Below are 23,622 nucleotides of genomic sequence, written 5' to 3'. Positions count from 1 at the left end.
AATATTTCACCAGGATCCCACACAGAACAGGACAAGTGACACCTTCCTGCAACCATCCCCTCCACGAAATTTCCTTCTATGAGCCTGCAGATCCGACTCAAAGCAAAGTTTCCCTGTCCTTGACAAGAACCACAAACTGCTTTTTAATTCTTTCAAGAGCACTGGAGGTTTAGACATTCATTTAAAACTCAGAGTTTGTTCAAAGAACCCACTCACAAGAGCGAAGAGAGGCAGTAATATTTCTAATTTTCCTGGCACCCACAAAGATGAATACACACTGACATCTGAGTACTGTAACTTTTTTAAAGTAAATGAGCCTTGAAGATTATCTGTCAGCTAAAACGCACCCAAGGGCTTGCTTTGCAATGCTTCTCTCTCAAAGAATGTTTGTTTTAACATTATTGTTGCAAGCAGCCAGAGAAAAATGTAGAGCCGTCATAAAAAAATAGGAGTAGATACCCAGTTGTTAGAATTGGTTTAGGAACAATCATAGGAGTGATGGACTGCGCGACCCAGGAGAGGTTCCTTCCAACCCTAATGATTCTCAGAATTGATTTTCTTTTGCAACTCACTTTCAGTTAGTCCTTTAGAAAAAAAAAATAAAAAGGGTTAGATCAATGCTGGCTTCAATGACACAGCCATTCCAGCTCCTGCAGCATTTTCTCACCCTGGCAATCTCTTTATCTTCTTGTTTGTGTGAGGACCATTCTCTGCTCCTCCGTTCCTGGCTGCACATAAAAAATAAGGGGATGGGCTCATGGTTTGCTGACTACAGGGCTGAATGTGACATTAATACAAATCACTTAGCAGGTAAAATTCTGACTGCGCTTCTCAGAGAGCGAGCGTGCAGCTGTTCTGCTCACAGTTCGGGAGAATCAATCTCTTCATACATTACCACAAGTGCTAAATAGAGCCTCTTCTAGCTGGAAACTAGAGCAGAGATACAAATGTGAGAAATGTGTGTTTCCAGAAGGATCCATTCTGCAAGTTTAACATTACAGAACACCACGATTTCATATAAATTAATATTTGCGCCAGACTCTTAAGGACAAATTCCCAGCACTTCCTCACTTTCAGCTAGCAGCCTAAAGGAGGACAGCACTTTTCCCCTGCTTCTTTCCCTTCTCAGTCCACTGACAGAATAATCTGGGCCGAACAAGAAAGAAAACACTCTGTAGACTGGGCAAAAAGAATAATCAGTTGAACTCTGGGGCTATGTCAGTGTCCTGAGTCACATTTTGCAATGACACATAGAGAGCAGCTCTAACCCATCACCTCTGGCCTCTGGGGTGAGCACAGTGAGCAGGGAATAATTTCTGGGCATTCCAAGGTCTCCCTTTTGATGGAGCTGCCTGTAAATTATTGCAGAGCAAGAGGCCCAGATAGTTCTCAACGAGCCAAGCTGGTTGGAGGGATAAAAAAACATCCTCAAAACGATAATTTAAAAAATCAGAAGGCCCATAGTTGTAGTGACATCCTCCAAAGCTCCTCTCTTAATCAAGCACAATCCAGCCTCCTTTTTGTCCCTCTCCTCGGAAAGGGCTTGCACCATGGAAAAGTAGAAAGGTGTGACACCCAAATGGCTCCATAAAGCTCCAATATTGAAACACACAATTTCCAGGATTTGCGTGCGGGCCTGAGATTTCTGGGTCTGAGAGATCTCAGCCTGCTGGCACCTGTTGACTGTTTCCCAAGGAAAGATTTCCCAAGAAAGCTTCTCCTCCAAACCATCCTGGCCAACAACTCTCCTTTCCCAAAACAATCTTTCTCCAGGTGGTGTTTTGCTGTTTCTCTGGTTTAACCCTGGGATCAGAGAGGTGTCGTTCCTGTTCACCAGCCATGGTGAGTCTGTATGGGAACACCTTAGAAAAGGTAGTGAGAATTAGACAATAAACCCTTTTTGCTGTGCTCTTTGCCTTCTGAAATATTTGGAGTCTCTCATCTTTCTTTCGTGTCCCACAGTGACATTTGTGACTTTCTGCTTTGCTATTTCTCATTAGGTAAATGGGAATTTGGTCTATTTCTCATTAGGTAAATGGGAATTTGGTCTATTTCTCGTTAGGTCAGGGGGCTCTGGGGACACAGGGTGCCTGGGAACAGTGGTCATGGCAGAGGGACATGAGTTACCCCAAATCTGATGTCCTCCCATGGCTGTCACTGACCCTCAGTCTGACCTGGAGGGCAGTTTGCTGCTAAAGCTGCACTTCAAAGGTGCCTGAACACGAACGAGAGCTCACATTGAAGCAGAAACCATGACAGAAACACAGCCCAGGTGCACCCACGTGGATATTCTCATCCCTGGGAGTGCTCCCACTGCCTCATTTACCTCGGATGCTTTGTAGCTCATCGCAGGCAAGACTTAAACTCCGCAAATCCGAGCAGCTGGAGGCAGACCTCTCCTGGCAAGCCCTGTGGAAATCCCCCTCAGGCAAAGTTCGTAGCAGTCAGTAGCCTCTGGTATTTGTCATGTATCTTATTTTTCTTGCATTTCTCACTTTAAAAGCTCTCCCTGCCCGTGGGGAGGCGGGAGCAAGCCGTGCAGACGAGAGCTGGCGCGTCCGCAAAGGAACAAAACCAAAGCTGGCTGTGGTTTGAACAAAGCTGGCTGTGGTTTTTACCTGGTTTACAGAACTGTGACTTGTCCTGTGCCACGACGTGTCCCCAGCTCAGGACAGAACTGCTCGGGTGTGACCTGAGCCCTGGCAGGTGAGGGCAGTGCTACTCCCCTCCTCGAGCAGGTGCAGCCCAGGACACCTCCTGTGCATCCTTTCATTTCTCTGCTCTCCCCCATTTGGGGGCTGCCGCCCAGAATGAGCACAAGAAAGGCTCCCCAGGTTTCCTGGTCCCACTGGCCTGTCCCTGCGGGGTGGCTGATGAATTCCCAGGCTCAGCACTCACTGACACGACTTCCTTCCCCCTGCACCAGTGCAATCCCATCAGTTTGCAGAGCACAACTAAGAGTTGCACCGTATTCTGCTTTTGGCACCTGTTCTTTCCATCCTGCCTTCCAGGCCGGTCATCACCAAATATTTCAGCAGTGCAAAGTTACTTCCCTGTTGTAGGAGATTTCCATGATTCAGAGAACCACGGGAAGGGGCTGGAATGGACCTTAAAGGTCATCCAATCCCACCCCCTGCCATGGGCAGGACACTTCCCACCAGACCAGGCTCCTCAAGGCTTTTCCCAACCTGACCTTGAGCTCTGCCGGGGCTGGGACATCCGCAACAACACCCACGGCTTTCAGCACTGCCCAAAATCCCAGAAAAGTCCCTGCCCTGGGCAATTTTTTACGCTGCATTGCTTTTCTTATCCCACAGATCCCCTGCACCCTTTTTGCCTTTGGGTTTTTTTTTTGTTTTGTTTTTCTTTGCCTCTGCGTTTCTCTATTAAAGCCCTCTCTCCCTTTTCCCACATTTTTTCTACTCTCCCGTAACTTCTGCCACTTCTTGCATTTCCATAAACTCATCATGCAGAAATAGATGCAACACAACTCGGAGAGGTCACCTACTCTGCTCTTGATTTATTTTCTCCAAGTCATTCTGATCCTTATTGCATCTGGTGTTTTCCAGACAGGCAATTTCTGGGTGACACATGCATGGAAGTGTGGCACACATCCAAGAACTATTGCTGCTCCACAGAACACAGGATTTGGTGGGCTCACGTTGCCCTGAAAAGCACCTTTTATTGTGGGCAAAAAATCAAAGCAAAAAAAAAAAAAAAAAAAAAAAAAAAGAAGCTAAGTCAATCTGGTCAAAACTTATTCTTTAAATTGGCCTGAAATGTTGACATTTGGGGAATTTATTTAGCTCATACTCAGGGTAAATCGGCATTTTTCCTTCTACAAGGAACCTTTAATAGAAATTTCTCTTGCTTCATCCTGTTTCTTTCTCCACACACCTGAAAGTTCCAATAAAACTGCACAAAGCTGAGTTTCAAATAAGCATCTCAACACAGGCTGGTGCAGAGCAGAGGTAGAAGCACTGAGAACACTCATGAAAATCTTGAAATCAAAATATTTTTCCATCATCAGAGACCAAGAAGCTGGTCACTAAGAACTGGCAACCGGCTGAGAAAACATCTTCTCTAGATTCCCATCAAACTGAAAACAGAAGTACAAGCTTATCTTTGAACTAATAAATTAATCAATCATCTAACTACGCAACACTGTTTTTATCATTTATAATTTTATCATTTATAGCAAGGGCAATCTAGTAAAATGGCTGAAACAATCAGATCTTGTGCTCCTTAAAAGGAAGTCCCAAAACAGACACACAAACAGCAAATTAACAAGCCCTAATAGCAGCCCTCCTATTGGCTTTTATTCATTATCATTACACATCGATTACCATCATGCATGTTTAATTATGAGGACAAAGGCCTGACCAAAGCATTTTAGCCTCTCTAATTGTGTAGGCTTTTAACAATGCACTGAGCAGTGCTTGTCATTTGGCCTGAAAAATTATCAAATAAGTGAGAGCTGCCTCCAGCAGCCACTTCTTTCCCACTGACAGGAACACCCAGCACCTGTTGCAATTTTCACCAGGAAAAGTTTTCTTTTCTGGAAAGAAAGAAACTCAGAAATAAACCGAAAGACGTGATGGGAAATCTCAAAACCTCCCCAAAAGGAGATGGGAAAATGAGGATGCAAGGCCTATGTGTGCTTCTTGCACCCAGTTAAGTGAGGTAAACTACTAGGTTCATATTTTTTTTAGACTTAAACACTTCAGAGCAGGGATCCTTCTTTATTCTTTGCTCAGCACAATGAGGGCAGATGCCTTAGTGCCCCTGTGTGATGTAAAGAGCAGAGGCAGCACCTACAGAACCGCACGAAAGGCAAACAAAGTGGCTGAAAGCATCGGCAGAAAAATCCCGTTGCCAATATATCCCTTTTCCTCCTCGGTGTTTCATGTTTACCACCCAGAGCATTTAAGGCTGGAGTTTTGCATTGACTTTTTTAGGACTGATGGCAGGCTGGAAGCTAAGCACACGTTTAGATGCTTTGGCACAGCAGAGACAATGAGCCCAGCACAGCGGAGGATTAAATCCACCCTGCAGCCGCTGCAGCCTTCCCGTTGCTTTATTGCTAATTTTTGCACATATGTCAGTGATCAGTGACAGGGCTCTGACATACGGTGAGTGCACCTGCTAACTCAGCCAGGGCTGCAGCCTCAGACAGCACGGACACTCAGGGCGGGATGAGGGATTATCCCGTCCCTCGTGCTGTAGAGCTCTGCGCTCCCCAAACGATGCAGTCACCTCAGATGAACAGTCTAAAATGGTTTTGCAAGCCTGCTGCAAAATGGATGCGTGGCTCTCCCACGGTTAAGCGAATTTATTATTGATTATGCGGGATTCAAATTGATAAAGGGTTGTTTTCAGGGTTCGGTGCTCACCAGCATGATTTGGGGTGGAGCGTGAACAGGCCACTTATCTACCCACAGTCACGTTTTCATCTGTAAACTCACGTTCATTGCTCGAGAAATTGGCAGCCACGTTTGCGGGGGGGAGCCACAAAGTTCCCCCAGCCCTTGTCGCAGGGCTGGGCAGTGGCACCCTCAGGTCCCCGCAGCACCAGGGTCCCTCTGCACCTCCCAGGGATGTTCCCCACGGCACAATTAATGCCCTGACAAACTGCTCACCTGCAGAGCATTTTCGAACCTGTTTTACACCACAACGACACAGACTCCGACTTCAGCAGGCTGAAAATGACTCCTCGATTTTTGGGATGTGTCTCCCTTTTATACTATTCTACACAGACCAATTGGATTGGTGAACAAAGACAAACCTCTTCAGTCACACTGGTCAGAGCAGAGGGACAGCAAGGAGAAGTCCCTCCTAGGGAAAGGAATGAAAAACAAAGTTACAGCTACGAAAACATGAAAACACGAAAACACGAAAACACGTCTCTTGTTTACAGAAAATTCCCTGGGAAAAGAATTTCAGAAAATCAAAACACCTCAGGCACAAAACCAGGGCTGCACTTTTTATTCCCAGCCCCCTGAGCTGAGCTTTAATCCCTCTTCTGCAGGGATTAAATCGGCTCTTGACGCATTTTCAAGCCCAACCCCGGCACTGACCACCCTCTCCTGCTGGTTTTTGAGGGCTTAGAGAGGTTTTTCCTTTCCAGATCCTTTAGGACCTTCCTGCACAGGGGATTCTGCGGGCCCCAGCTGCAGGCAGGGTTTTGAAGCCCCTGCCTGCACACATCAGACACAGCCCTTTGCCCACGTCTGCTCTGCTGGGCTTCACCACGTTTGTTTTGGCATCAGCCCCCCGTGCCAGACTGGGAACAGCACAAATTGGGCAGCAGCTCTGCAGCTGCCCGGGCCACGGCTCTCTCTCCAAAAGGGCTTTTTGGGACAAAGAGCATCAAGGGGAAATCTCAGAGCTTTCACAGCATTTAATGCCACACGTCTCTAGATCTGGTCCCCAAAAGTAAGTTCTGGGTTGTATCTGCAACGTGGGCCCTGCCGGGAATTCTCCTTCTCCTGTTCCACTTACCAGGAAAAAAGGTATTGCAAATAATGTATTTCGCTCAAAAACGTCAGGAAAACATCTTTAGAGATTTGAATACAATTAAAAACAAACCTCAAAATCTCATTTTCGGTTTGGACCTGAATATCATTCTCTTTTTTCTTTGCACCCATGTAATTTTATATTCTAGGATGCAACACCGTATCCTCAGGCACAAGAATAGGGATTGAATTCTTTTCATTTTATCCAGTCCTGATTATTTTTGTAAGGGTATTGAATGTGTGGCTAACATCACCGAGGTACAGGTAATTAGCAAAATATCATTTTTTTTTTCCTCAGTGTTATTTCCACAGCCCTCTCTACACTCTGGCAGTCTTTTTTACAAGATTTTTTTTTTCTTACTCCTCAATTAAATTATTCCCCATGCTTACACCTGAGTACACAGAATATACAGTTCGAGTGACATATTGCACATTCTACCTTTTGAAGCTCTCCTGTCCTAGTCCTGCTAACAATTTCTGCCTATGGAACACTCTCCAGGGCACTCTGCCATCCAAATCAGCCAGAGACACTGTGCAGTATTAGTCAAGGCATCTTTAATAATGCAAGACAGGTCAGCAGCTCGCAGAATATCAAGCTGCATATCGAAGAGTTATGAAATTTTTTTTTTCTGTGCAGATTTCACAGGTATTCTTTGGGTTTGTTTGGTTTTTTGGGGTTTTTTTGTTTGTTTGTTTTTGGGGGGAGGGGTTTGTTTATGTTTTTGGGTTTTTTCCCCGATTCATTTTATGCCAACAGCAGAGGATTTGTTTGGTTTTCAGCATGTATCAGAAAAAAAAAAAATAAAGAAAAAGCAACTTTCTTATCAAATGAGAGTAAGAGTGTCATTATATAAATCACTTCTTATATGTCAGTACATAAAAATAATGTCGCGATCAGGCTTGTAACACACTCTTGACATGAGAAGTAGCTGATTCCTAATAATTCAATTAGAAACTGCATTTCCATGAAGGAAAGTGGCAGCCAGAGCTCAGGCCATGCCCTCTCCAGGCCGTCCAGCACAAAGAGAGAAATTCCACGTTTTGTTCTCTCCCGTGCCACCAGAGTTAATGTTGCTTTACAGCCAAACAGGTTTTTCCTGGAACAGCTCAGGATGTGATCACATAGCAGGGCCCTGACCCCTGGGCTACATAATGCTTTTGGGATCAATAGCCCAGAAATTAATGTGTTTATCATATCAGAGCGTTTTAAAAACTTCATCCATACGGTCACTAATTACCTCCAATGGCCATGATGCAGCGTTTTGAAGTGCTGCTCCGGTGCTCTCAAATTCTGCACAGGAAAAAAAAAGTTGAATTAGGCAGTCTGAAAAAAATCAAACCCAACTAATTTCTCCTGTTCTCCCCAGGTCATTAATCTTCATGGGACAAATTACCACCGGCAGCTCAACAGAGTGGCACTGATGGACTGGGGAGACAACAAACCCACTCTGGCATCACTGAGAGGAGCATTTGTGTCCTCTGCAGCTTCTGCCTCGAATTTCCCCGTATTTCCTCTTTTTTTGGAGCAAATTATTAGAATTTATCACTTTTAATTCATGTATTTTTAGAATTATTCGTGGCTCATGTTGAGCCATCCTCTGCTGAACAACACGACCACTCTGACTGCAATTTGACATGGCAATTCTGCAAGATTTTTTGGTTTTTAGCAAGTATTTCTGCAAGAATCGCAGAATCATTCTGATAAAAGAGTAGCAGAACAAGTGTTATGACATTTAGAAATTACACAGGATCCTGGTATGGCGTTAGAGGCAAAATATTAATATTAAACTAAGAAGCTGTTGGCTGAATTCAGGGGGGGTTGTCATGATGAAAATGTGCGCTCCCAGCACAAATGTAACAGCAAGGAAGACGAGTTCCAACTTCACAAAAAACCAAGACTTTAAAACCCAAGTATAAACACAACGCTACGAAAAGTCTATTTCATTTTCCCAGACAGAAATGATGCTCTTGTCAGCGTGGTGTGATGGAAGGCACAAATCACCTCCGGGTCACATTTGCTTTTGTCCGAAAGCTTGAGGGGAAAAAAAAAATAAAAATCCTCCAGAGCCTTTTTCTTTAACCTGCAGCAGAGCAGCCAAAGGCACTGATGAGGTCACAGCAGTACATAATAAGTGATCAGTAAAGAAAACGGTGCCATATGTTGCTTTTCCCCTTGCTGTGTACTCAGCTCTCTGGAAAATGACCAACAGGAGCTAAATTGTGCCCTATTTTTCTGTTATCAGATGGGGTTAAAGAGTCATGTAAATAAATATACATGAACTAAACAGAAACAGCTGGAAAGTTCCCAGAAGGGACCTCTAACAACCTCCAAGCTGCACGGACCAGGGTAGATCAAGGGATCATTATTAAGATTAAAGGCTTACACCAACCCCGCTGTGAAAACTCAGCCCGCTGAATCTTAAACGTTGATGGCACGAAGTAGAAAGGACTAAGTGGTGGGATTTATTAATTCTTAAAAAGCAAGATGGTGAGAGAGTTGTTAGGTTTTCTGCATTTCAAATGCGCATGGTGCGATTTGCTGAGATTTAAAAAAAAATTTATCTGTAGGTACCTCCTGTGAAAGTCAAACATTTCAGGAAAACTCCTTCTTGTATTGGTTTTCCGGAGGAAAAGAAAATTATTAGCATCATTAGTGCTTTGGGGTTTTCTTTTAAAGGCTTTAGACCAGCTTAATTTTAGAGAGACACAGCACAGGAGTGACTGGAGCTGAATGTGAACTCTGGAAGGAAGGAACTTTTTTCCCTTGGTAGAACTGAGCTATTCCAGATGTAGTTGATGGGATCATGCTCCTGTGCCTAACAAACGTAAAAAAAAAAAAAACAAACATTTGGAAGTGTTCACTTTCCTGGTTAAATGTAACAAGTTTAATAAAAAGACAAGAGGAGACAGAAATAAAACAAAGGATTAAAACATTCTTGGCATTCAGCCAAGAGCACACTTTGCATCTTTGGAGGTTCCCTTTAAATACTTTTCCTATTCCATCAGCCCGTTGCATATTCATAGGTCATTATGCACATTCATTCTTTCCTGCAAACTAATTTCCACATCCCAGGAGCTGTTTGGCTCCATGGCCACTCCTTGGGTTTGCCTTTTTAGAGCACGAACATTTCTTGGCTGTGGTTTTATTATCGCCTCCAGTTTGGGTCTCGGTCCGTACTTTCTTCAGGTGGCAGGTGCTGATAATTGGCATTTCAGTAACAGGGGTCTTCATCACATGTTCACTGGGGGTTATCCCAACCGAACAAACAGTTTGTTTATAACTGTATCAGCTACCACTTCTACCACATCAAAGTTTTTGTTGACAGTAGAAATAAGAGCAAAGTTATCTTAACATTATTCATACAGCTTTCATCTCAATATTTGCAAAAAGCCAGCTTTATGATATGTATTTATAGCACAAACAACTAAGGTGACAGCTGGCTGAGACTGAGAGTGGTGCTCAGTGCTCTCACCATCCTCGTGGGATAGCTGCCCCCTGAATTGTGTCCCTAAACTGGATTACAGAATTGTTCTCCAGGTGCAGAGGAGAGGCTCGGGGTCTCTGCAGGCAGACGTGTGAACTCGGTATTTTCGGAGCCTCAGAACTGCTGAGCTCTTCCCAAGGGAAACTTTGCAACAGTTTTCTTTTTTCCCAAAACAACCTCGTGTAAACAATGTTCCTTTCCCACGACAACAGGTGTTGTTTGCTATTTCTGTTACTGAGCCAGTGGGAGAGGTGTCAGCCCTGTGGACCAGTAATGTGTCTTCTCAGCCCAGTGTGTTACAAAAGGGCTGAATGAATTGTATATAAAACCTTCTGATTTCTCCTGCCTTCTGACTGGAGTCAGGCATCTTTATTTCATAGTTTTAGTTGTGCTTTAGAACTAAGGGATTTAATGTTTAAGATTGTTTGTCTTCTCCCTTAAAACTTACATTGCTCACTACTAGATCTGAATTGTACTCTTGCGAAAAGAAAACAAATTGACGGTTAAGAAGTTCTCAGAACCTCTCAGCTCGGATCTGTTACCAGCCACGGCGCCCAAATGTTCCAAATCTCAGCGATCTCTCTGGAGTGAATGAACAAAAGAAAGCTCCCTGCTTTTTGGAGTCAGTTTCCTATCCCCAGAGAAGACAGTGTGACAGTAATTAGTTACACTTGTTGAGAGGTTTACACGGGAAATGCTCCCTCCGCAGACAAGCCGGGTGGAATTTATGTCGAGTTGGAAAAATATTTAGACTTCTGTCGTGGCTTTGCCATCTGCATCGCTTGGCACTCACACTCCTTGGGCAGAGAGCTGTGCTGACAACGTAAATTAGGTCAGAGTGACATTGGTCCTCCGGGGATGCTGGAAAAGCTCCAAAACTGCTGAAGAACGAGTGCATCCTGTAACCTGGGAGGAGTGCCTCGTTACTTGGGGCTGTGTTCTCAACTGAGAACTGTGCCCTGATCCTTTCAGCCAGCACAGGGCCACGTTCCACAGCTAGCAATCCAGCACCCGGCACCTGGGCTGGCTTGGTCTGACCTTTGTCCACTGGAAAAGTGAAGGGATTTCACTTGAAGCGTTAAAAAAATATTTCACGCGGCAGAACTCAACTGTTGAAACCCCAGGAACGATTTTCTCTGCAGAAAGATGATTATGAAGAGTGACAAGACCCATCGTGCGACAAGACATTTTCTGCTTCAGCCAGTTCCCACACTGAAGCCCGCTGACAATATTTTGGGAGCCAATCAAATAGATTTAATTCTAAAAGCTTGACCCACAGAGTTGACATTCTCCTCTGGCGTGGGGTGGCATGTTTCAATTGGCTTTAAAGCTGCCACATCAACAGGTCCCTCTGAACATCCTGGCACCTGTGTGCCAAAAACCTGGGAGCTGCAGGAAAATCTGCCTTCAAACAAGTCCTGGCTGAGGGAGGGATCTATTTATAAATCGGGTCATGGGGGTTCAAGCTTTTAGCAAAGGGAGAAGTTTAGTAAAAGACAGTAGGGGGAAAGCAGAACTTCAATCAGCTATGAAGATGATTTTCTTTAGTTATGCAGTTTTTAAAAGTGCATCTGCCTCTCCCCCATCTTACTTTAATCCCACGACACTTACGAGCATGGCACATTTTATAGGAACTCGGAAGGAGCTTCCCTGCACAGACCCCTGCGTTCTGCCTACCTGGGACACATCCTTGGAAAATAAACTGATACAAAGGGACAGCGAAGCACCTCTGTGAGTTGATTTGTGAAAATTGCTTCAGCGAGTAGACAAATGTATTTCCTTACTCTTGACAGACAGCCTCATGAAGTTTTCATAAAAGACCTGCATTATTAAAATCCCTGTTGTCTCCTGAGGACTGGAGGTGCAGGAACCTCAGGTGATGCTGTGGAACCCATTCAGTGAAACTCTCCATGCAGATGCTATTTTTAAAAAGAACACTTAGCAATGGAGCAGGTGGCCTGTTTTTTTTTCAGGATGAAGCCCACTCTTACCAACAGGAGAGATAAAAACAACCACTTATCTGTAAGTGGAAAAGAGCCTTGGTTACACCAGGAGCCCACCCTGCCTTCCTGGCGTGTCTTGCTTACAAAGGTATTTTCAGAAAACAAGAATAAAGTGCTTCAAGGAGCGTCTTTACAAGTGTCGACTTCTTTTATAACCATCAAAGTGTAACATGTGGAAATGAAAAGACAAACGGAATGTGCGAAAATATTCATAACCAGGTGTTTGGGCTGCTCTTTTCACCCCGACTCCTGCCTTATAAGACATCAATCCGCTGTTACCCTGCTGCCAGATAAACAGGCGAGGCAGTTAAAAAGTGACCTGCCAAGAAACTTTTAACTTCTGAGCTCATCATCTCAGCAGACACAAGATTTTTTTCCCTGATGAGTGCAAATTACTGCGGGGCTGGTGGGTCTCTGTGGCACACAAAGAGCAGCGCACTCTACCCTGCGTGGAAAAAGCGATTTTCGCTTTGCATGATAACGAGCCTTTTGTATTCCGAAAGTCCCTAACAAAGTCCCTCTGCAGGAGGCCCCGCTGTGTTAGTCTTCATTAAAGGACCCAGATCGATAGATTAAAGCAGAACAAAATGGGAGCAATTCTGCCTTAGCCCGGAGCTCTTTCTTTGCGCTCCTGAGCTTTATGGGAGGCGCTGGAACCAAAAGAAAAGTTGCCGATGAGACTTAGAAACAACTACAAAAAAGGAACTTAATTTCGGAAGTCAGCGCTGGAGTAGAAATGAGGCAGGGAGATAAGTCTGGAGATGGGTTTGCTGCTGAGCAAAATAGAAGAAGATTCGACAACCCCTGGAATATATATTTATGTATATTTAATATATAGATGTGACATAACAGCAGGACCCACCTGCAGCTCTCCCTGGCAGGCTCTGCTCCCTTGGCAGCTTCCTCCCTGACCTGAAGAAAAACGCTCAGTTTTCTTCAACCATCTCCAACAGACACAAACTTCTCACTCCTCTGCCTCGCCTTTGCTAGGCTCAAAGGAAATGTCTGGTGAAACCTGGAACTCACCAACCCTGCACTGCTTAAAATTAGTTGGTTGTGGGTAAGAGGCTGTGACGAATATTAAGGAAACGTTGGGAATCCCAATTCAGAGAAGCAGCCTTCTGTTACCCTTTCTCTTTCGGGAGCAGCTTCAGTGATCTTAAAAAACTTATAATAATCTTATAAAACTTAAAGTAAGCTGAAAGAAAAGATTAAGAAGAACTTAAAGAAACTTAAAAGTAATCTGATAAAACTTCATCTCTATTTAAGGATGTGAGAAAGAGCCCCACTGCAAGAGAGAGAGTGATGGGAAACGAGGAGGCCTGAGGGAAAGGGAAAATACTCTCAGTGAGGGACTGGGACTGTCTGGAAGAGCTGCAGAGCACACAAGCTTGGCACAGAAAAATCAGAGAACGTTTCTGCTTTCAAAACGGGAAGTTACAGCAGTCTGCAATCAGAAAGGAGATGAAAGCTGCGCCAACGAACTGAAGCACCAAACTCCCACTTGAGGAGCCGTAGAACTAAGTGCCTATTAAAAAGCCAGAAATCAGACGGAGAAACATGCAAGGGACAAGGTTAACTATCATCAAAGAGAAGAATTGAAAGGGGGTCGATAACAGCTTGGACAGGAAAGGAAGATGAATAGAAAATTGTTCTGGACCACCTCAAACCCCTGCTCGGCAGAAGGGTATTGATGGGATTTGAAGTGACCAAGAAAAATGTGAAAGATGTGTCCTCCTTCCCCTCACAAAGTGAACTGAAGGAAAAAGCAAAACAAGACAGAAAAGAAAGAAAAGCCAAAGTCAGAGAAACCTCCTTGCGAGTTCCTGGGATTTGCTTAGGACAAAGGACAGACTTTGCACTGGACACTGAAATCACCTTTTTAAACCACCATTTCAGAAAAGTGCTCTGCATATTTACATAATCCCAGTCCTTGTGCAATCACAGGGCTTTCTGTGCGTTTTAATCATATAGAATCACTTTTTACTATTGACAGAGACATAACTCCTTTGAAACTCTTTGAAAAACCCCCAGCTGGTGATCCTGCCTGCCCAGACAAGAACCAGAACAGCAGGTACCTCAAACACTGCAATAATCTCATCAAGAAAACCAAAGCAGGATCTGTACGATAAAAACCATTTATGAAAAGCAAATGGGAGGAAACTGCTCTGGTGAGATGGGAAATAAATCTGGGCAATCTCAGGGAAAAATTTCTCCTGGCACAGGATGCTCAGAGGTTTTGGTCAGTCCTTTTGGCCCCTCGTGCCTCAAGTTCCTTACCCATCTAAGAGAAATAACAAGATTATCACGGCTCTGAGGGTTTTGCTTAGGTGCAAACAGTTTGGAGCTGTGATTTTCTGGTGACCGTGGCCTTTCCTGCAATGAGTGTTTGCTCCTCAGCATTGCTTTAATGCAAAGAAATTTTATCTCTTGGTGCTCTCAGTGGGAGTAAATGACTTTCCAACAAGTGAGGGGAATCTGTTGGGGTGCGGGCTGTCCACAGCTGGATTCCAATCATTCCAGACACGGGAAATGAGGGAGGAGAAATATTTGGGAGGGGAAGCAGAACTGCTCCTGGCCCCCAGGAGCCTGAGTGGGATTGGGTGTGTGGGTCAGAGCCCAGAGCCACCAGCCAGGCAGGGGGGACAGGGACAGAGCATTCACAGGCCAGGGAGGAGTGGGCCAACCACACTGAGCTCAGCAGCTCTTTCAGAACTGCCAGGGACAGATCCACAAACCCTTCTGGATCCTTTCTTTCAGATCTCGTAACTCCTTGCTTCTGCAGCGCAACGCTGATTTCCACTGAGAAAAGTCTTCAGCAAATGCCAGCAGTGACCAACGCAGAGGTGTCCAAACTGTGACAGCCACCACAAGGCTCAGCCCTGCTCTAAAAGTCCTCGGGAAAGCCACATGAATAATGAAGTGTAAATAAACAGAAACCCAGACAGACAAATTTCTTCTGCTAAACAGGGCAGGACTGGTGGGGAAAATGGGTTGTTGCAAGGAGCAGCTTGCTCAGCCCTGTCCCATCTGTTATCTGCAGACTGCACAGAGTTACATCCCGTAATTTTTCCCTACAATGTCTCAAACCCCGTGTATTGAGAGAAGAGCTTTAGTCAAGATCAAGGACAGTGGTATTCAGCTGTCATGGTGATAAAAGCTTGAGAGGTTGCCTAGATGAGCTCTTGATTCGTGCAAGCACAAGTAAAGCAGGTGAGAAAATGGCCCCAAGTGAGCAAGCTGAGCTCCTGCCAGGGTTACAAGTATTAGACAGGGTTTGGTTAAACATTCTGGGGGGGACTGAAGTGTAGGACCTGTGGCAAAGTCCCATTTTCTCTGGGTTTCCTTTCCAACTGGGATGCTACAGGTTCCATATAAGCTACAGCACGTGAAAAGGACTCAGTGTTTATAAAACTTGCTCTCCACTGCAGGAGTAATTGTGATGAATTGTCAATCAAGACAAACGAAACCCGCTGATGAAATTAAGGAGGTGAAATTAGAGGCTGGTCGCAAGACAACAACTGCTGGAATTCACCGTGAGCAGGTGATGGATGGGGGCAGGAGAACAAAGGGCTGGATTGTCAAACACACAAACCAGCAGCACGGGGGAAATTGATGGCAGCTCTTCCAGCCAAAGCACGGGCCTAACACTGCCTCAAAGCATCATTAACTTTAGCACAAAAGCCATGCGCCACGCAGGCTTTATTAGGCAGAATCACGGGTGTTTAAGGACTTAAGTATTTTCTCAGCACCAGTGCTCCTGTTGCACACACAGGTGCTGGGGAGGGGGGCTCACCTGCACACCACAGGGACCCAACGTGTTTGACATGCAGGAGGCACCTGGGGACCTCTGGTCAATGGCCTGCCTTGCCAAAAATGAAGATTTTGTCTAGTCAGGCAAATTTAAAGCGGAAAGAACAGTGGTGTTTGACATGCAGGAGGCACCTGGGGACCTCTGGTCAGTGGCCTGCCTTGCCAAAAATGAAGATTTTATCTAGTCAGGCAAAATTAAAGTGGGAAGAGCAGTGAAGTGCCCATATAGGAAACAGCATCTCCTGCAGGAGCAGTAAGGAGAAGCAGTGGTGTGGTTTATGTTTGTAGCACGGCATCAGTGATCCCGTTTGCCACTGGCACGTGTCACACGCAGACTCCTCTGGGTGTGCCCGCTCAGGCTGTGTCTGCAGCACAGGCTGTGCAGGAGAAACTTTTCCTCAGGGCTTCCCACTCAGCTGCACCCCGGCGTGCAGGAAAGGAGAAATGCTGCTTCACTGCACAGCCAGGGATTCCTCCTTTATCTTAGCATTCAGTCTTACTTGAGCTCAGCTTAAAATAAACAGTTGCTCAACCCAGAGAAAGCAAAACCAAGCTCAGCCGGGGAAGAAGACAAACCTTTCCCACAGCAAAGTGTCACTGCAGGACACAAAAGATGAGAGACTCCAAATACTTCAGAAGGCAAAGAGCACAGAAAAAAGGCTTTTATTGTCTAATTCTACCTTTTCTAAGGTGTTCCCATACAGACCTAACATGGCTGGTGAATAGGGCGGCACCTCTCTGATCCCAGGGTTAAACCAGAGAAACAGCAAAACACCACCTGGAGAAAGATTGTTTTGGGAGAGTTGTTTGCCAGGATGGTTTTGAGATGAAGCTTTCTTGAGAATTTTTTCCTTGGGGAAAAATCTAGCAGGCTAAAATCTCTCACTACCCAGAAGTATCAGGCCCACAGCAAAGCTGTGCAGCAAAGCTGGAGAAGGAACGGAGTCCTGCTCGCTCTGCCAGTAACTCCTTTGGCTGCTTTTGGTAACATCCCAGAAGCTTTTAAAGGACATTCAACAAAAAGGTCACTTGGAGTGTTTGCAAAGATTACAGGGGATCAGGATGTGTTCACTATGCACAGTCTGCTGCATGCTCAATTCACTGCCATGGAGGAAGGAAACAGCAGAATTAATCCTCACAGAGGAAATTAGGATGATATTGTGCTGGAGCACGTTCCTGGATTATAAGATTTCCACCAGTCAATCCTGAGTTATTGCTCTGCAAATACTCAACACAATTTGATAGATACTCTGGGAGAGAAAAAAAAAATACAATAAGAAATTGCTCCCCTCGTGTTTCAGAATGAACATTCCATAAAAAAGAGAGGCATTCAGCATGGCACCACTGAATGCCCAGACCTTTATTAATGGAGGCTGTATTCCAAAGCAGGTCTCCATCATTCTGTGGCCATTAGCCCACCTAACAAGCACATTTTTTGTGCAGTTAGCATGAATTATTCTGGCCAGGAGGGAACACAGGCTTGGTTAGATGTTGCTCACACATCTATCTGTATCTTCAAGGTAGAGCAAGATGTGAATTAAGGCGTCCAAAGACACAAAAAAACTTTTCCTTGGATGCTTTCCCCTGTTTTGCCACAGAACAGTCTGCCTCAGACAGGTGATTTCCACAATTTCACCCTGAAATACATGTTTTTCCTCAACCCCTTCTCACAAACGCTGGAGAACACACGCAGAAGTGACAGAGGTGTAATAGTTACGCAGCTCAAACAGAATGTGAAAACACACAGAGATTAAAGACGGGATTTGATTCTCAGCTCTCAAGGTGACTTTGGCTCCTCGTGCAGGATTTCCCCAGTCACCCACGCAGATCAGGGCACCTGCACTTCGTGCTGCTCGTGGGAATCCAACCCCACACCAGGCACTTTCCAATCCCCTCACACGGCTCAGAAAAGCCACACTCTGAAGGTGAACAGAACAGAAACGTTTCCAAAAGGACCAGTTTGGGGCGTGGGAAACAGGCAAACCCTCTGAGTCCTTTTACCACATCAGGTACTGGAGGTTGTGGAAATCCTCCCTCTCTCTCCTCTGGCAGATGCTCCAAACCAAAACACAGGCATTAAAGCCATGGGAATCCCACCTGTGAAAGGTGTGCAGTGGGGCAGGGAGGTGCTGCCCAGCTCATGGAGACAAACCAGAATGCCACTCCTGTGTGGCACTTTTCATACCCTTTTTATTATTATTATCCTTTTTATCATTTTTATTATTATCCTTTTTATTATTTTTCACATCCCTTCTAGCCTAGTCGTTTGTAGTGAGCAATTCAGCCCTTCCTGGCGTTTCATAATCACAATTGAGAACATTTTGTCGTGTCCAAAAGTCCAGGATACTCATTCCATGCAGGGAGGGGGATGACCCAAGGAGCCTGAGAAGAGCCAACAGTGCCGGGGCCAGCTGAAACACTTCTCATCCCAATCACTCTGAAATACTCGGACATATCTCATTAATAAATAAAAACATAATGGACTCTTTTGCTCATGTGACACCAGGTGAGGCGGCCCTTCAAGCACCACAGAACTGGGAAAGACCATTTAGGAACAAGCAAACAAAGTCAGGGAAACAAAATCCTCCCAAGGTGGCAGAGTCGGGGTACACCACTCACAGTGAGTCTTGAACCACCCTAGCCTGAGGACAAGAAATAATGTGAAGTATAAAACACTCCAGCCCCTGATAAACTCTAGACAGTCACTCACAAACTTATGCCTCTTCTCAGATATTATTCACATCACTGATGCAGCCAGGACTGGTGTCTCATGGTACAAGACGCCGCAAACAGGAGCAAAAACTGGCATTTGCCCCAGGGAGGCCGGGCTGTGTTTGGAGAAGGCAGATGGCAAACGCAGGGACAGGGGCACAAAGGCAGCCCGCGGCTCAGGGAGCAGCTCTGAATCAAACCTCTCCAACATCTGCCTGATGACCAGCGCTTCAGGATTCATTGCTTCCTCAAGTCCTTGTCCTCTGCCTGCAAAGTGACATGCAGATGCCTGGGTGTGTTTTCCCTTGCCTAAATCTGTAGAATTGTCAAAAATCCATCTAATTTCAACCAAACGTTTCTTCCCTAAGCAGAACGCACAGATGCAGAATGCTCGTGCGCCTAAATTCTCTCACTTAAAACCCCACAACAAACTCAAGCAAAAAAAAAAGCCCGGAGAAAACATATCCTACTTCAAAACATTTTAATTAGTCACACTCATTTAACTCCACATTTTCCCGCGGTACAAAGCTGCGCTTATCTTTACGGTTCAGGCTGCAAACTCCTCTCACTTCTCGAGACGCTCACAAAAGGAATCTGCCTGGTTTGGGGTGGGGTTGTTGGCACCAGCAGGAGCTCAGAAGCAGAAATGGGGTTTATTTTTTTCCCTTTGGGAAGGATTCTGCTGTGTCCCCCGGGTTTTGAGCCTGTCGTGTCCAGGCACCACCAGCTCCAAAGCAAATAATTCACCGCAGGAAATTTTCGTTGTGGTTCACAGCTCCAACCCAGCACAGGCGCTGCCATCCCTGGGGTTCCCCTCTGCTCAAGTGTCCAGCTTTTGGCTGAGGTTTGGGAAAGAGTTAAAATGTTGATTTTTACAATCATCTCAGTGGCCTTCCCCACCAGAGGATGATATTTCAGCACACCATTATGGCAAATTTTCCTAACGCCTGCCTGGGGGGGGATCTGTGTAATGGCGCCATCTGACTCTTATCATCATTTGATTCAAACTCATATTGCTTTTACATTTTATTTCTTTTGGCCATTCTGGCTTGCGACAGCCAACAGCAGGCTGGAATTTTACCTAAATGAGAGCGTTTTTTGCTCAGTGAAAGAACATTACTCTGTGCCATTTGCTTAATAGTTCACATTACTGCGTGGGGAGTGTTGCATTCTTAGGCCAACTTCCTGGCACCCAGTTTGTTAAAAGTTTCAAGGGCAACACAGCAACAGCTTCTGCATGGAAAAACCTCCCTGTCTGGGCAAAACTAGAGTTTCTCAGCTAGACCAGAAGTCAAGAAAAATCTCAGCTGTATTTACGCACGGGCAGAAATAAATTTATAAATACAGGCTATACTCTTGCCACCCACACCGTGCCCGTGTTTTCTTAATGCAAACAACCTCATTTAACATTGATTTTATGTGTCCGTTCCGCGAGTAGAACAGAAATTTAAGAGATGGGCTTTGCCATTCTTCTGCTGTTTTCTGCCACAGCTTCCAATGGCACTCCCGAAGTTTCCATTTCAAACTTGCTGTAAGAATAGGGCATCAAGCAGAAGCATCCACCCTCGTTCAAGGCAGAATTAAACTCGTGAATGTTACCCACCATTAAGTTTATATTTACAGCCTTGGATTCAGGAGTTTCCTCTGTGTGAATGAGGGAAAGCTGTGCAGGGGAAACCTCCGTGCCCCGTGCCCAGGGACACTGCAGGGAGCTCTGTGAGCCCGGTCCTCAAATGTTAATGTCCTTAAATGCTGCTTTTATCTTCTTTTTCTGCCAGAGTCGGGCTTAAATGCTCGAGAAGGTGTTTTGTGTTCGGACTCAGATGTTTATTAACTTTTATCTATGTTACGGGCTCACAGACTGTGAGTTCTACAGCACTTCTAGCTAACAAACTAAAAATGGAGCCCATCTCTTTCTTTGCAAGGCCTTTAAAGGATAAACTGTCCAATTATGAAATGACACCTCAATTATTTTTACTTTTAACCCAATAACCAACCACCCGTGGCCCACAATGCGGATTTTTCTACCCAATTACAAAACCCCACCCAGAGCCATGGAGAAAAAGGTGAAAAAGAAGAATTCAGCCTACACCCTAAAACCTCCATCTCGGTTTATAAATATTACTCTATACTAAAACCTTAAACCCTAAGTTTCCACCCTCTGATAACACACACTTCTATTCAAGCTCCACACCCACAATCCCAGTTCTGTAAGTCAATTTTGGGAGCCTTTTCCACGGCCTCAGCTCCAATGCAGCGTTTTCCTGAGGGTCAGTGCCTGTCAGCACAGAAATCCTAAAATTCTCAGTGCCCAGGGCTCCAACAGGGAGCAGCTGGAAGGATCAGCACAGTGCCGAGCTCCAGTGCCTGAGAGGATACCTGAACAAAAATTCCCGGCTTTTCCGGCTTGTCACTGACGGGAGATTTGGCCAGAGGCCACCTCTTCATCCTGAAGAAAATTCTGTATTTAAGCAGTGAAACAGAGGCTGATTAGGAAGCTGCTACACAGGAGTTGTGTGTGCCAATACTGTGAAGGATTTTTAGCAAAAAAAGCCTAACTAGAGTCTGAATTTCAAAGCATGAGAGAGGACTAAAAACAAACTGGAGTTTAAAGTACACAACTACATGTATTTTTTTTAAAAAAAGGCAAGTATTATTTTTTTCTGGAGTTCCATCTTTCTTTCTCCCAACAGTTGCTCTTATTTTTTCCCCTGAAGAGGCTCAAAGCACCTATTTAATGGAATTTGATAAATATCTTAAATATCATGAGAAAGATGTCAGTTATTGCCAGCCTGCGATTAGGGTTGATATTGATCTAGAAAGCCAGACCTTATTTTTAGATTACTACAAAATACTTCAGTGGCTTCTGTTGAAACGATTTCAGAAATTGTTTTTATTAATACACAGCCATCTGTACTTCTAAGCAGGTGATAGTAGTTTGATCTGCAACTTTAAAATTCTCAGACACTTAGTTGCTAGGAAACCAACGAATCCAATTCATGTGTCTCTTATAACACAAAAATATAACTACGTACTGATTCTCTCAGAAAAAAAAAAAAAAACTCGTGCTCTGTATTTTTCAACTTCGCCTTTTGTCGGTGATTTGAAGCTTTATTTTCTTTCTTTTAGGCCGAAGAGAAGGCACATCACTTATAAAGAGATTGGTAAATACGTTAACAGAAAGAGAGAGGGAATATTCTTTTATCGGAATTTTTCACGTCTCTCATTTCTGGCATGAGGAACGTCTGAGTTATAAGGGCTTGAAATTTGCTTCTAATACGGGTCCCCAAATTTACCTTTAATATCTCATTGCCATGAGTGTTGATCGTTTCTGGCTCGGGAGATGGTTTTGTAGCCAATCAATCTGGTGTCTTTATGGGAAACACTCTTCATAAACGTATGTAAAAATGTGCTTTCATTACAGCACGAGCAGTTCAGCATTTATCTGTGTACACCCATCTGACCTTGCAGTTACTGCCTTATCCATATGATGCATTGCAACAGAATTATTCATTCTACTCCCTTACACTTGTATTCTCTGGCTTGGCAGGCCTGCTAGGAGGGATAACACATATTCCATTAATGACAATTAGCAGTGACATGATGGGAACCTGAATAATACGTTGTTCAAGAAGTGGCATTTTGTTTGCGGGCAGAGGTAAATATAAATACCTTGGATTCTGAGCAAGTATTTTCTCAATTTCATCAAAGAAATGTGACTATAGGTAAGAAACAGAGACAATGCACCCTTTTGGTAGGAGGAAGAAAAACTCAACAACATCTAAAATAAAATCGACGTCCTCTCCACAAATTGTCTCATATTTTCTCAACACATGTGAATAAAAAGCAAACGCAGTGATGAAAACAAAGTTAGGACAGCCAGTCTGCTCCCTTCTTCAGGAGATGCCAGAATTCCAGAGATCACCATTCTGCATCTGCTGTCCTTGGGACAAGGACAAGCGCCAGCTGAACATCCTCCCCTTGGTGGCAGCAGCCAGGGGACGACACCCAGACATCCTGCACGTCCCAGGAAACATCAGTTCTGACAAAAAAATGAGAAACTTCAGTGTCCACAAAGTGCTTTTCTTCCCCAGCTCTGGAGCCAGGCAGCTGCAGCCTGTTCCTGCTGCAGGGAAGGCTCCTGGTGATGTGCCACGAAACAGCTTCTGCAATTACTCAGGCTTGTTTTGCTCCCTGCCTTTAACAAAATAAATAGGAAATGACATCCCATAAACTGCATTAAAGCAGTTTAGATTGCAAATCAAACACACTGCAGCTTAAGGAATGGCAGATTTATGCTGCCACACAGGCTTTACCCTGCCCCTCCAGGATTATGACATGTTTTTTCAAATTCCATGATCCAGCCTTCTCTTCCAAACACTTTGGGCTCTGAGTAAGATAAGAGCTCCGTGTTGGAAGATAAGTGTGGGAAGAAATCCAGCCTGCGCAGAATTAAAGTTGCACAAAGAATTACAAATTTAGATTTTCCTCAGTTCCCCAACTCTTGACCTTGCAACAGAGAGCCAGATTTTTAACGTGTGACTGCCGTGAATACATCTGAGTACGCACTAATGGTGGTACGCGCATATCTCAAATACACAGACAAATCCATTTTCTCTGTTGAAAACGTTTCTGTGGGGGAATAGTTCTGAAAATCCTTTGCCCATAGAAGTGATGCTGACAGAAGGATCCTCTGCAAAGACACGACTCTGCCCTGTGCACCTCTGAACAGAAAACCTCTGTCCCTGAGGAAGCATCAGTGACTCCCCAGAAAAACACTTTTCCCTCACACCCTGCAGTTTTCCCCTCACAGTTCTTACCTCCACCCCTCCAAAGAAGACTCTGGAGAGAGGAGCAGAGCAGAGCTCCGCATAAAATGGAGATGGAAAAGATTAAGACTGTTTACATTAAGGAAAAATGACTAAGGTAGGACCTGATGAAAGGAATGTAAAGCAGATATTGAACTGGGGGCTTGCAATCGACCGGAGATGAGGGGAAAAAAGGCTTTCTTCTCCCTGAAAAATAAATTCTAATTCTCAGAGACACCCTCAGCATCTCAAGCAGCCCATTCTCTCTGCTACCCTGTGAGGTGCA

Source organism: Chamaea fasciata, unplaced genomic scaffold (assembly GCF_029207755.1).
Source record: "Chamaea fasciata isolate MVZ Bird 193981 ecotype frontalis unplaced genomic scaffold, bChaFas1.0.hap1 SCAF_22, whole genome shotgun sequence".
NCBI classification, from domain to species: Eukaryota; Metazoa; Chordata; class Aves; order Passeriformes; family Sylviidae; genus Chamaea; species Chamaea fasciata.
Note: the sequence above shows the minus strand (reverse complement) of the source record.